This window comes from Alligator sinensis, unplaced genomic scaffold (genome assembly GCF_000455745.1).
Source record: "Alligator sinensis unplaced genomic scaffold, ASM45574v1 scaffold400_1, whole genome shotgun sequence".
Taxonomy (NCBI): domain Eukaryota; kingdom Metazoa; phylum Chordata; order Crocodylia; family Alligatoridae; genus Alligator; species Alligator sinensis.
In genome coordinates this window covers 2,465,185-2,469,456 of record NW_005841897.1, presented here as the reverse complement: position 1 = coordinate 2,469,456, position 4,272 = coordinate 2,465,185, and positions in this window count along the sequence as shown.

Here is a 4,272-nt window from a genome sequence, read left to right as displayed (position 1 = left end):
ACACAGTAAGTAAGGGTTAACCAGTGCTGTGGGGAGCCTGGGTCCAGCCAGATGCCAGTGCCCCTCCCCTGTGCACTCACTCAGGCTTTCTCTGCAGGATCTTTTATTCCCTTCTGCAGCCCTTTCTCTCACAGGGCTTGTCTGGCTTTCCCAGGCCTGGCAGCGCCCCCCTGCTCTCCTGGGAAGGTTCCTGGGCCTTGAGTTCTCCGTGGGATAGCAAGAAATCATTGGTCCTTCCCCGGGAAATCTGGGCCGTGCCAAATTACTCCAGGTTGCTAGGTGACCATCTCCATGCTGGTATTCTTCCCAGCTGAATAGGCCTTTTTTTATCTCCCAGAAGTTGGATGAAGTTTCTCAGTTCCCATCCCCCTCCTCTTTATCTGCCCCTCTTTCTTCTCTCTGCTGGGAGATGGGATTAGTTGAGAGGGAAGGAGGCTCCACATCAACACTGAGGGGCAGAAAACCATTAGCAACAAGGCCAAGGCCAAATCAAAGGCAACAGGAATGGCCCCAATGGCTGGAGCCTGGGCTTCTCTCCAGCACAGAGGCTCTGTTCGTGGGCTCAACTCCTTTAGTATTCAATAGGGAGAAAAGCTCCTGCCGCTCAAAAGGAGGAGGCCAAAGCACCATCACAACTCTTCCCCTTCCCCCACAAGGCTCATTCCCACCTATCTTACTCATTCAGGACTTAATGTTGAGGGCTGCACGGGGCAGAGAGGAGAGGACAGCGTATTTAGTACTCACCAAAGTGAGAGCAGCTTCCCCTGCTCTCCCAGCCTTGGGATCCTTGTGCACACCTGCCTTTTCCAACACACGCTGACCTGGATCAGCAAATGCCTCCTGCTGGGCAGTGTGGGAATCAGGCCCCTTGACCCGCATGTGTAGTTTAACCAGTTTTGATATGTTGCAGCACAATGTTGCATTGTCTCGCCTGTTTAGCAATGCAATGTCCTGTAACACAACACAACACAGTCCGCTACGGCCCAGTTTCAGAAAGGTGCTTCGGAGCTCCAGTGGGAAATGCCATCAGACCTGTCTGCATCCACGTTGCTGCGAGTACAGTAATACCTGGGGACACTAGGTGGCAGCAGCTTTTTAGACACTGAGATGATTTATCCTGGCATAGTGCAGAGGTGGTTAGCTGTGCAATGTTGTACCATACTGTGTGCCATGAAACTGAACTGCTGTGCCATATCATCTAGACCAGCGGTGTCAAACTCACTTGGTTCCTGGGCTGGATCTGGACTGCAGAGCCCCTTGCAGGCTGGATCTGGACATGGCGGTGGCAGGAGAGAGGGTTAATACAGCTTCCCTCCCCCCTGCCACCAACACAGGGGACATCCCCAGCAGGGCTCTGTGCCTTGGATTTCGCAGTGGGTCCTGCCTCCAGCCCTTCTACTAGCCCCAGGGGTGCCACACCACAGCGCTAGAGGCCTGATCCAGCCCACAGGCCACAAATATGACACCCCTGATATAAACAAATACCCTAATCTGCAACACGCTTTGGTACAACGCAGCAGAGTGCTCTACAAGCTGCTACAGTAACATATACTGCCATCACTAAATCATAACCATCCCCATAGCTCACAGGCACTATCCTTCTGGATCAGGACTCCACTGTATTGGTGCTGAAGCAACATAGGACAAAAAGACAGTCTCTGCCCCGAAGAGCTTGCAAGTAAAAGATAAGGCAAGAAACAACCGATGGAGACAGATGGGAGAGCAGAGAGGAATCATCAAACGGTATTGGCAGGAGCACAGTGAAGGGCAATGCATGCTACATTACTGTCAACCCACTGCGCCAGGGTTATCCAACTGGTGGCCTGTGGTTGGCACGCTGCTCACAAAGGGTTAATTTGTGGCCCCCAGTCTTTCTCCCAGCTGCCATTCCCCCTGTCACTCTGGCTGCAGTGGCAGCCAGGGTCTCCAGGCTCCAACTCCCTCATCCAACTCCTGTCTCCTAGCCCTGCCCCAGACGCACAGGAAGGTGCAGTGCAGCCCAGCTTAAGCCTGCGGCTGGAGAGCTGATGGTTAGGCTGGGGTGCTTCTGCTGTGTGCAGTGTTGGGGAGGCACTTAGCTCAGACTGATGCAGCCTTTACTAGTGCAGGGCCAACAGGGCGTACGGCCCCGGCCACTTAGAATTGGACAGCCCTGCACTACACCATAGATCAGGGGGTTTCAACCTCGTTAGACTCAAGGCATCCCTTGGAAAATCCCAGCTCTTTGCTTTCACTTGTTTTTTGACTACAGAAAATACTAGAGCAATTCCTCTGTTACAAAGAACTCAGAAAGACCACAGCAGATCAGCATGTTTTTTGGATTCGTATTTGAAATCTCTGGGTTTATCTTGTGAATTGTGCACAGGTGCTTACCCACCCAGGAGTACTACAATTGTGCAGCACCTCAGGGCACCCTTAGAAGGATCTCATGGCACCCCAGGGGGCTGCAGCACCATGGCTGAGTATCACTGCCATGAACTGAGCAACAAAGGAGCACATGGCTGTATGCAAGAGTAGCACTTTTTAAAGAAAGTTTACTCTCATTGGTTCATATAGACTTTAACCAAACTTGTTGGCATGCTGGACTGACAAGGCTACAACAGTATTCGGATCCCAGCTTCGCTCCCACAAACACATCCTGTCACAGGCAAGGTGCACTATAGCTGTGTCATATAAGTAAGGCCTTCTGCTCACCCAACTATCTGCTTGCTGTGCTTCAACGTTATAATACCAAAGTGGTCAAATCATCCCACCTTACCCTGAAAGCTGAGGTTTCTTACAGCTGCTTTTGGGCTTTGGGCACCTCTTTCCCATTCAAGTGAATGGGAAGGAAGTGTTACCAAATATCAGCCTATGCACCTTCCCTGAAGAAGTAATTCAAACAACTCCCTCATCTCCACCCCATGCCAAACTGCCCTTTTCCAAAGCAAAGCCTTCAGCCTTCATTGAAAAGGCACTTAATTACACCACTCACAACACTGTTTGTGAGGAGTTGGGTAAGCAGTGATAAGCACATCTCTGAAGAAAACACCTGCTTTGGACTGACTTCAAGGTCATTGCTTACAGAGGAGGAGGAGGAGGGGATGGGAGGCAGGGGAGGTGGGCAGAACTGAGGTTCCCATGTCACCCTGCCAAAATGTGGTCTGGTGGCCTGGCCTTGCTGCTTTGCAGGAGACTGGGCTGTGCGTGGAAGAAAGAAGAAATGATGGGGGAGGAAGAGGCGCAGTAGCACCTTGCACAGAGCCATATGTAGCCAAGAGATACCACCTTAGCCTGCGGCCAGCCAGACAAAAGTGACTCCTGGAAACCCACAATTAAAGCTCCCATGTGGAGCAGACAGGAGGAGCAAAATGCCCAGCAAGGAGCAGCTGGACCCAGGCTGTTTTCCAAAGGAAGAAGGTTTCTGGTAAGTCAAAGGCAGACAGAGTCTACTGTGACACCAGTTAGCCCAGCAGATGCTAACAGGGTAGGAGGCCATGCCAGGGCTGGTGTCTCCAGTGGGATGGGTGGGAGCCAAAGAGATGGGGAGGAAGACAAGCGAAAGGAATAAAAGGAAATCCCACGTAATAGGGACACCTGCCCTGTAGCTTGAGGAGCTCCTTTGAAGTCCCAGTGACATGGCTCACCATGGGACCAGACACTGCAGCCCACCATGGGCTGGGGTGCAGTGTCAGCCTTGCTTAGGTCTTTGGGGTAAAAGCCGCACATGCCCTGTCTCCAGTAGGCTCTGACAGTGAGATATGATGGAGACCTGGCTTCTGTTCTTGGTGGTGCTGCTAACCTGCTGCGTGCTCTCAGGGAAGTTGATTCTCTTCTCTCCTCCCCCTGCCTGTCTTGTCTCTTTAGACCATAAGCTCTTAAGGGAAGGGGATGGGTCTTCTTGCTCTGTGTTTGCCCAACTCCTAGCAGGATGGGGTCTTGATCTCAGGTGGGGCCTGTGGGAGCCACTGACTGACAAATAATAATGGTCTGTGCTCTTGCTATTCAAGGAGGATGAGCTGGTACAGCGGGGATTAACTGGCCCCAACCACTGATGCAGATAAGGCTGTAAACAAGAGCAAGCCATCTTCTCACGTGGCGCCACCATCACAGTGTTTGCGTAGCATACGTGGCGCACGGTAACAATCACATGAGCCCAAATTAACCCCACCCCAGGACTCTGCTCTAGTTCCTGCACACATTATAGTGGTGCTTCAGCTCTTTGCATTTCTCCTCTGCAGATCTCCAAGCACTTTATGAGGAAAGGCAGCTAATGTCACTCCCTCTCCTCCT